This window comes from Solanum lycopersicum, chromosome 4 (genome assembly GCF_036512215.1).
Source record: "Solanum lycopersicum chromosome 4, SLM_r2.1".
In the NCBI taxonomy this organism is placed as follows: domain Eukaryota; kingdom Viridiplantae; phylum Streptophyta; class Magnoliopsida; order Solanales; family Solanaceae; genus Solanum; species Solanum lycopersicum.
In genome coordinates, this window is record NC_090803.1 from 43,505,699 (window position 1) to 43,516,984 (window position 11,286).

Consider the following 11,286-nt stretch of genomic DNA (forward strand, 5'->3'; position numbering starts at 1 on the left):
CCATAGAGTAGAATAGATAACTTATGGCCTTTCTGCTCCTTTTGAAGTTTCCACATACATTCCTCCAAAGATGCCAGATGCATCCATAATGAGGTACATCGGGGAACACAATCCTCACACTCTTCATGATACTCTCATTTCTATCTGAAACAACACACATATCTTTTCTATCGCCAAATGCATGTTTGAACTGTTCAAAAAACCATGTCCACGAACAATCATTTTCGGTGTCAACAACACCATATGCCAATGGAAATATGCAACCTGATTACACACACATTATATTATTTGATACGTAATATATAAAAAGACATCATTACTATAAATAAAAAATACATGCGCCATCAAGTGTGCTTGCTGATACAAATGTCCCTTTGTAAGCTCCACTCAGATGTGCACCATCCACAACAACTACTAGTCTGCAGTATTTAAATCCCCTAATGAATGGTCTTAAGGCGATGAACAGATACATAAATTCATCCTCTTCAGTCTTATGCATTCTTATATAAGAATCTGGATACACAGTTTTTAAATGTGTATGTATCGCGGCGTCCGTCTATATCCTGCAGATGGTTTTCCCCTAATCATGGAGAGTGCATGTTCTTTAGCACGCCATGCTTGCTGGTAAGATATTTCAACCCCATAATATTCTCTAATATCATCAATTATATCTCTTGGAGTATAAATTCGTTTATAATTGACCAATTTTGGAGCTGTCACTCCACTTACAAATCCGACTATTGCTTGGATTTTGGTTAATACCCTCTCCCTCATCGGACACGTATGTTCACTATTGAAATTTCTAACAGTGAATATATCAGATTTTTTCCTGCAGGACGCCTTCATAGTCCAACCACATTTGTCTGAAAAGCATACCAACACATAGCTGCGTACATTTTTTAAGCATATTAATACATATATCAATTGCATCATATAATATATTCAACAATAATGTTTAAAGTAATCAAACAATGAATTACACAAAAAGTATCAACCAATTTTTAAGAAAAGTATCAAAATTTAATGAAAAGTATCCACTAGTTGTGATATGACTGTTTAAATTGATACAGTCCTTACTATATCAGTAGTAGTATATTCAAGTATCAAACATAGTTATTTCAATGTATCAAAACAAATTACTGAAATGGTGATACATTAAACTATAAAAGAACATATGAAACAATAATGTTTCATGTACTAATTAAAATATAAAAGAACACCTGATACATTAAAATATCAAAATACTGTCATACCTTTGTTGATCAGACCTCTTTACTTTGCAATTGAAGTTGTTCTTTATCTTATATTTCGTCATCACATCTACAAGTGTTGCTTTATCCTTATATATCTGACCTGTCTTCACATCAACAATATCTGAATTGATTATAACATTTGCAACTCCAACTTCTGCATTTTCATGTGAATCAAATAAGCTAGTTTCAACCATTGCCAAAGTCTGTGTATCATGTGTTGTGCCTTCTACACACGTTATTTCTCCACTTGTTCCATCAAAGTTATGTACAGTACCACTATTCTTTTCAATTGTGTCAATACATAATGGATACACTGAAAATCCAGGCTCATTTTTTTTCAGTTCAAAATATAGTTTAACACTCATATCATTCTTAAGTTTCATCGGACAAGAGTTACCTTCTACAATGTATCGAATTTCAATTTCTTTCCTTGACACATCAATATCCAACTCGGCTGCAATTGCTGCTTTGAGATTAGAAAACGAAATTGAATCTCCAACAACGATTCCGTCGATTTTGTAACTTTCAAACTGCAATTCGTTCACCCAAATTCTAGAATGCCTCATCAAAATCAAAGTATTCATCTTGTAAAATCAACTGTAACAACAATAAAATTACTGTAGTTCCAAATTTAACAGATTGTTCAACAAAATTGTTTTCAAAATAGATTATATAATCTTTGATTTTCAAAATTTGAAATTAATATCCAATTAAGTGCTGATTTTATGCTGATTAATGATCTGTTACCGTAAATTAAGCTTTTTTATTAACAACATTAACTGTACCGTTTTTTCCCCTTTTTTTCTTAACAGTTTAAAATTACCATGTATCATTTACCATGTATCACTGGATTCTAAAGTATCACGGCTCAACAAATTTATGGAATTTTTAGTAAATACTAAATTTGTCAGGACAGAATATAATTATTGAATTACACTATGAAATTCCTTAAATTTTTACTAAAATTAATCATCTAAATTAAAAATTTATATTAAGACTATATATATATATATATATATATATATATATATTGGAAATATTTTAATCAAGAAAGATATGTTCTCAACAAATATTATAAAAAAATATGATGTTTCTCAATTACCATATGTTAATTAAATTAAATTAAAAATAAAATAAAAGGTAAAGATATATAGGAACATCATAAAATACATGTTTATAAAAAGATTAATATTATAAATATAATGTCATATATAAATTGTGAAAATATTATCAAAAAAATAATTTAACAAGTCTATTAAAAAATAAATGACTTGAATGTGAAATATCAAGTCAATACTACTAAAACAAATGAAAATGAAAACATAACATAAGTTCTAAATTCATAAAGAAATATAATGTAATACTCTTATGTCAAATTCAATATAATGTACATAAATATGATAAAAAAGAAAATGAAAACATAAATCTATAACCTTATTTACTAATGGTTTTCTTCAATTTAAAAATTAGAACACTAAAAAATAATGCTAATGAAAAATATAAAATGAAATACATAAATGAAATAGATAATACGAAAAAATTTAATAAAATCACCATAAATAAAGGTTTAGAATGAGAAGGAAATGAGATATAAATAAAATAAAATAAAAAATATATTTTTAGAATAATAAAAATAAAAAAGAATTAAAATAATAGAACTACAAGTAAATTAAAACAAAAAAAGAAATTTAAAAAGTAATCAGCTTGTAATTACATCAGGTAAATTTGAAGCAATTCACAATCTATTGCCCTTTCAATTACATCCAATTACATGTTGACTAAGTAATTATATGAGCAATTAAATAGTCAGATAGTGTAATTACATCAAATTATGTTATATCTAATTATAATAATGTTTTTATCAAACATGCCTGAAAATTAAGCCTCCACATGCCTTTTCATAAAAATGAAAAGAAAAAAAAAACAAAAAAAAGAGAGTGACAAGAGGGAGTTGCTTCACCCCTCACTTTCAATTCTAAAACTGTGAGTTCAAGTCACCACAACAGAAAAGGGTGTGAGTCAACTTGAAGGTTGTGAGTTCGAGTCACCAATGGAGCAAAAAAGAGATCTCTTGGAAGGTATAAAAAAATATCACTATTTTTGTTATTGTTGTATATGAGAACCAAAACAAGTGGAGTATATATTAACGAGATAAGTTTTAAAAATAAACCTAAACTATTTATTTTTTTAAGTTTCATACCTAAACTATTGAGGGTGTGAGTTTCATACATAAACTATCACTTATCAGTTTGAGAAATACACATCAATAGTGTGTGTAATGCACTCTCTCTTTAATTTGACAAAACCTTGACACATGACATTTTACTCGGATAAAATATTTCAAAAAAGTTAAACAATAAACTATTTATAATTGAAAATTAAAAATTAATGTATCACCATACCTAAAAAATATTTTTTTAAGAAAATAAAATTTAAATTATTTTTCTCACCCCAGTCTACCATCTCCAACCCGTTTATCCCCTCCCCCAGACAATCCCTGTCCTTTTTAAAAAATAAATTTCCCCAAAACATTAATAATATTTTACTTAAAAAAAATAAAGTTCTACCCCATCCTACTTAACTCTCCGCTCCTAATTTATTTATTTTTCTCATTTTGTGTTAGATATTTACATATATTTTTAAGATTTCTTTTCTACTTGTGTATCAATATAACATATATAAAAAAAATATTTTAAAAATAGTCTTGTACATATGCAAATCATTTTGAAGGATATGACGACCCAAAAATAAAAAGATATCATTTTAAAGGGTATGATTATCCAAACTAAAAAGATGTTATTTTGAAAGATATGATTATCGAAAAATAAAAAGATGTAATTTTAAAGGTTATGACTACCGAAAATGCAATTTAAACTTTGAAACGGTCCACAAAGTTATTTGGACGAATATGATGACAAGAATTTAAAATGATGTCAGTTTGAAAGGTATGATGATCCAAATTTAAAAGATGTCATTTTGAAGGGTATGACTACTGAAAAAAAAGATGCCGTTTTGAAGGGTACGACTACCGAAAAATGCATTTTGAACTTTGAAATGGTCCACAAAGTTATTTGGACAAATATTGAATAATGAAACGGTCCACAAAGTTGGTATGGACAAGTATGAAAAGTGGGTTTCAATCCGATTTTATTTTATGAGCAATGAAACATATTTTATCTTGGTTAGCACCAACAATAGTATTGCGTAAAAAAATTTCACAATTCTTTCGCTTACAACTGGGATTGACTTCGAGGTAATTCCTATGGATTCAAGTAGTACCTCAAATGTACTCAAATAACGACAAGATTTCTCCATCTTGCTACAAACAAAGGCTTTGAACTAGACCTAAAATCATGTGTCAAGTGCACTCACTACAAAGTCCTAATTTTCATACATTCAAAGTATTTTTAATCGGGGAACATCTGGAAAAACACATTCGCACTCACAAAAAATAATCAACGCATGCAATTGTGATACGATAGGCTTAACCTTCATGTAAATCTCCACTAATGTGAGAACATTTGAACTGAAATCACGTAGGGCTTGTTAATGACTTGTAATATAGGCTTAGGGATAGGTAAGATAGTCATTTAGGATGAAAGTGACTAAATCCTTTGATGAGCATTACACTAAATTGATGCTTTCAACATTTGTTACGCTTTTAGCATTCGATTCTCTTTGTTGTCCCTTTCTTTTGTACTTTTTGACTTCTATTGAAGATTTGCTTGTTTGAATTTTCCCCTTCTCATCATCTTTTGAACTTTCTCCTTTTTGTTTGGAGCATTCTTCTTCTTTTGTTGAAATTTTGCTTACTTGTACTTGAGGGGGAATTGAACTTTTTCTTTTTTTCTTTGAAGTCATTTTTATATTCTTTACTTTCAGGGATCTTGATAACTTTATCTTTGACAAATTTGAATTTTAGATCTTCTTTTATAACTTGCAAATCTTCAATGCGCTCAAGAAAGTCAGGCTAAAAGAGGATAGTGCATATAAGCACTCAAAAGGTATAGGCTAAAATGTGATTGTCCAGAGAAAATGCTTAAGACTCAAAGTGAGACACACAAAGGATTAATGTCATTTGATAGCTTTGAAAGGCTCAAACGGGTCAAAGAAGACCTATAATCATTTTTCAAATCAAATATTACTCAGAATTTTGCCTCAATAACATTTAGGCCAAGTTCTAGATCAACAATGCAAAACAATTGAATTTAATTCAAAACTTACCACAATGCACATGAAACAATGAACCTGGTTTTGTTCTAATCTTGATTGTATGCAAGAAAATATTTACAAGTGTAACAAAAATATGAAAGAGAGGTACCAGAGAATCAATGGTTCAACAAAAAGTCAATCTTTTCTATTGTACAAATTATTTTTCACATGCACACTTGAATTGAGTTGGCATCAACAAAGTCATAAAATGATTTCAAAAATATAAAAATTAAAAGAATAAAAAAAATCTTTTGAATAAAGAATACCGAACTCGAGAAGAGCTGCCTACGTATCTCATTGATGAAAATTAGGTTTGTGTAATTCATCACATAAGACATAGAATCTATATACAACAAATGAATTTTCAAAAGGAAAAATAATGAGAATAAAAATCAGTGAGCCACATTGAGAGGCGGGCAACCCAAATTTAACAAAAATATTTTTTTAAAAATTTAAAGAAAACTTAACAAGGATAAAGAAATCAGTCAGTCATATTGAAAGGCGGACCACCTAAATTTAACAAAAAGTAATAAAAATAAAATAAGAAATTTATGAGTCACATTGAAGGGAAGACTACCCAAACTTAGCAAAAAAATATTTTTTTATTAATTAAAAAAAATAGTAAAAATAAAAAATGAACCAGTCACATTGAAGGGCGGACAATCCAACTAAAAAAATGTCAAACAATTTAATTTTAATTTTTAAAAGGGAGACATTTAAATAAAAAATGAATGAATCACATTGAATGCAAGGAAACCCTAACAAAAAAATATTTTTAATTAATTAAAGAAAACTTAACAAGAATGAAAAAATCAATGAGTCACATTGAAGGGCGGACCACCCAAATTTAACAAAATGTCAAATAAAAGAATATTTTTAATGGAATATAAAATAAATAAAATCAAAGATATACAATAAATATGACATCATGTACAAAAAAATAATTTAAAATATGTAAATCAACTCGGGAACGAAGTCTCATAAGTTCTGGTGTCTAAATACAAACTTGGTGAAATTTTTGAATGTATTCCTTAAAAATTTGCCCATGTTTCAGCTTCAACAACCTCCAATATCTAATCTTGTAACAACCATCTCCTTTGTAAATTTTTTGGAGACCTCTTCAAAAAATTTTGCTCCAATATCCCTTTTAAAAATTTGAAAAGCTTACGATGAACATGACCAAGTCGTTGTGGCGCCTACGTATCCTGTTGAAGCAGAAATCAGGTCAAACGTAGTTCCAACAGATTCCAACTTGAATAAAAATTGGAGTTAGATTATAAATATTCTAAACTAGATTAGCAATAGTGACTTTGAAATAATGGACTGTCGTACAACATATTCACTTATAACATGTATATCACATAACATACCAACAATGAATGCATGTCTTATACAAATGTATCTTGAGTGTTGTGTCATGCTTAATAGAGGTTTTGACTTTGCTCTACACTAGCTGACTAAGAGTTGGCTTTGAAAATAGACCTGGATATCCGAGATGGACAAACTACGAGATGAAGTATAATAAACGACGTTAGATGACCACAATCCAACTATTCTTTTGTCACTTCAAAAGAATTTAAAGACATTTTTCTGAATGACAACCGTGGAAAGCCACATAACCTCCTTTGTCCTAATGCATTCTATTTGACATTTGGCGAAATTATGTCATAAAATGCAATGAAAATATGCAACAAATGATGAATAAATAATGAGTAAAATATGTAAATAATCAACAAAATATACAAGATATAATGAATAACACTAAAAGAATAATCTCCTCAATTTGAAAAAAATGAACTCATAACAGCTACCACTATATCTCCAGCGGAATCGCCATTATTTTGATATCCTTTGAATGGAGGAACATCGTGTTACTCAGTTAAAAAATAATTATTAATTTTAACAGAATTCAAAAAGGATAAAAAGAAAGGTAAAGGGGTTGGAAATGGTGATAAAGGGAGTCACCACTGTAACGACCTGTTTAGTCGTTTTGAGCAGCAGATTTTATTTCTGGAAAAACAGGCTGAGGCGACGGACCCCACGACGGACCGTCATGGGCACGACGGACCGTCGCAAGGTCTCGTTTCAAAACACTTAGAAAATCTGAAAATTGGGTACTGAAAATCGACTCTCTGAACTTCGTAACGGAATGGCAGGACGGACCGTCACAGACCCTTCAGAGAAATTAAGTCTCTGAAGTCTGTGACGGAGCAGCAGGACGGACCGTCGCAGGCGCGACGGGCCGTCACAGACGGCGTAATCCCAGTCTGGATCGAATTTCTTTATACGTTTTAAGGGACGTTTTTGACTATTCATGCTTTAATTATAAAGTTAGTGGGTTAATGTTAATAAGTCTAATTACTTAGGGGTTAAAAGAGGTAACCTTAAGTTAATTAGTGGGTTATTATTGCCATCTTTTATTCTCAATTATATACTAATTAGGGTAAAAGAAAGAGGGTTTGAATAAGAAAATAGAAAGAACAAGAGAGAGAGGGAGAATCGAACGAGAAAGAGAGAAACAAAGCTTGGGAAATTGCTTGCTTGATCACGAATCTTCAGTGGAGGTAGGTTATGGTTTTCATGCTTTCATAGTAAACTCTTAATAGAGAATGATATGTATTGATAGTATTGTAAACCCTGCTATGTGCTTAAATGTATGCATGCATGAACGTGATTATATAATTGTGATTATATTAAGCATGATGAAGCTATTGAATCCCAAATCTTGATAAAAACCTAATCTCTTTTTAATGATGATGCCTTGGTAAGGGAGAAGGCTTGATGAACTAAAGTAATGAGATTGATGATGCCTTGGTAAGAAAGACGGCTTGATGAATTGATAGAAGGAGATTAGGGGATCGGGTGTCACGAACCGACACGTAGATTTAGGGGATCGGGTGTCACGAACCGACATGTAGATTTAGGGGATCGGGTGTCACGAACTGACAAATAGATTTAGGGAATCGGGTGTCACAAACCGACACGTAGATTTAGGGGATCGGGTGTCACGAACCGACACGTAGATTTAGAGGATCGGGTGTCACGAACCGACACGTAGATTTAGGGGATCGGAGTGTCACGTACCGACACAAGAGGATTAATGAATATGAGAAAGCGGAGTGTCACGTACCGATACAAGAGAAATAAAGATAATGAATCTTGAAAGATGTTAATATACTCAATCTAATGAACATAATTCCCAAATGAGTATAGTATTGAGGCTTGAGTCCTCATGTGTGAACTTGACGGTAATTGTTAATGATATAGTACTTGTTGTTGCTACATGTTGAGTATCATAGTTGATTTTATGATATTACTTGGTATATACTGTTTTCTATTTTGAGTTAGCCGATGATATCTACTCAGTACCCGTGCTTTGTACTGACCCCTACTTTTATGTTTTCTTCTTGTTTATTTGGGGAGTGCAGCAAACGTGTCGTCGTCTTCAACTCAACAGTAATTCTAGCCATTCTTCGTCACACCGGATCTTCAGGGTGAGCTAATGCTTCTAGCTTGGACTGGATCTTCTTCCTCATGTCTTGATGCCTTGAAGTTCCGGCATGGACTAGCTTTCATTTGTTTTAGCTTCTTAGAATACTCTTAGCTTAGTAACTTGATTATAGATGTTCTTGTGATGATGACTTCCAGATTTTGGGGATAATAGTAGATGTTTGAGTTTTAGAAGTTATTTGATTTATATTGATTAATGAGTTTAAGTCTTCCGCATTACTTTCTGTTGATATTATATTGAAATGTTAAAGTTTAGATTGGTTGGTTCGCTCACATAGGAGGGTAAGTGTGGGTGCCAGTCGCGGCCCGGTTTTGGGTCGTGACAGCCACCTAAGCTAAGAAATCAATTAATAAATTAATTTAAAAGATAGTCTACGAAATCAATTGATTCAAGGTAAGGGGTTCAAATTATTCTGAAAGGAAGGGTTAGGCATCCTTCGGAATTCACAAGTGTGGTCCTAACTGAATTCATTTTTTCTAGTTGAGGATGAGATGAAAATAATATACAAATATAATAACACATGCGATATACACAAAGAATAAAATTAAACAAATAATATAAGAAACGCATAAGGTTTGCCTAACATTGATATATACAAAATAATGAATAAACATATAATTCGAACTTAATCTGAATAGCTTCAATGGGAAGCACCTTTTGGTACCTGTATAGACACTTAGTAAAAGTGTTAGTAATAAATATATATGAATAAAATTGAATAACTCAAATAACAACTTAAAAATAAAAATTTGTGTTATTAACATGAGATACCTTGAAAATCGATAGCAATTTCTTCATTAACCAATTTAACAAATTAAAATATATGAATTTAAATTAAATTTTCGTCTTTTAAAATAGGGAGGCCTCCAAAACCGACGGAGATATTTTCTGGTTCGCCGATTTTAACAAATAATGTTCAACAACAAAATTATACTACTAACTGAAAGTATGTAACATAAAATATTAGCTGACAATTAACAAGTAGTAACAAATAATAACGAAAAAACATAAACAAATGCAGCAACATCATTAGGATTAGAAGGCAACAAAAATTATTTATCATTAAACTCATCAAAATAAATTAAAAAAACGTTTTGCCATAACAAGACAATAACAAATGGAACAATACTAAATAATAATAAAACTAAAACAACAACAATAATAGAATAACATTAAGTTTGCATTTCAATCAAAATAATAAAAAATAATAAATCTAAAAGCACAATATTAAAGTAGTCACAATACATTTCAGGTGAAAAAATGTCTAAACATAAGGAAGAAAGTGGTAACAAATAACTATGACATTAACAACTAAACAAACATGATAACTTTAATCACATCAGGGAAACGAATGAAGAATAAAATGAAAATAGAAAAAAATAAATTTACCTGAATAATGTATTTTGCGGCTAGATTTGGTTGTTGGTGGTTGTTCTGTTGTTGAGCTTCAAAGCTTGCTGATTTAAGAGTTGAATCTGGTTGGAATTTCGGCATGGAGTTCACTGGATTTCACCGGAAAAGATAAAAGCAGAACGTTGTGAGCTTTGAACTACTGAAGCTCATCGATTTTGAGCAAAAACGCCTGAAACAAAAAAAATTGTGAAGGGGAAGAGGGAAAACGGATTGGCGGCACAATTTCATTTGTTGTTGAAAACAATGATGAAAAAAATAAGGGTTTTGGAGGTAGATTTCTCACTGTTTGGAGATCGTTGTTGTTGGTCAGAGAAATGGAGGATCGGGTGATTTAAATTTGAAAATGGGAAGAATAGGAACTGATTTTGATTATTTCTGGCGAGGTTCTGTTGGTGTGGCCGGTGGTGTGACTGAGTTATTTGATTAAAAAAGTGGGTGAAAGGGGTTTGGGTGGCCAGGTGTTTGCATGAGTCACTGATTTGCTAGAAAAAGAAGCAAAATGAACGGAGATTTCGGGGTTTTGGGGTTGATTCGCCGGATTCCGACGGAACTCCGATGAGTTAGTAACCGAAAAAAGTGAACTATAAAAGAACGAGCAATTTACAAAAATGATTATAGTTGTAGGGTTATTAAAGTTTAATAGTTGCAATTATGTTATTTAAAAAAAATGACTACATTTTATGTTTAATCTAGCTATATATTTGTATTTTTTTTTCATTCTTTTTATTTATACAATGATAAAATTATAATTATAGTTCACTAAATAAGATATTTTCTTGTTATAGTAATCGAATGCCCCCTAATTATGTCCCTACAACTCTCAACTTCCTATTATTAAGTTAACCACTATTAATTACGTCCCTATCTGGATTCCACCTAGTAATTAACAACTAATAT

General features: G+C 30.9%; 1 long non-coding RNA gene across 1 annotated transcript; it reads right to left on the reverse strand.

The window, feature by feature from the left end:
• Window positions 1-10,011: 10,011 nt before the first annotated feature.
• On the reverse strand, window positions 10,012-10,989 carry LOC138348286 (uncharacterized). The gene is made up of 2 exons (XR_011220682.1): window positions 10,673-10,989; window positions 10,012-10,478 (listed from the first exon to the last, which is right to left on the reverse strand). It is a non-coding gene; the product is annotated as an uncharacterized lncRNA (long non-coding RNA).
• Between the last annotated feature and the right edge of the window lie 297 nt (window positions 10,990-11,286).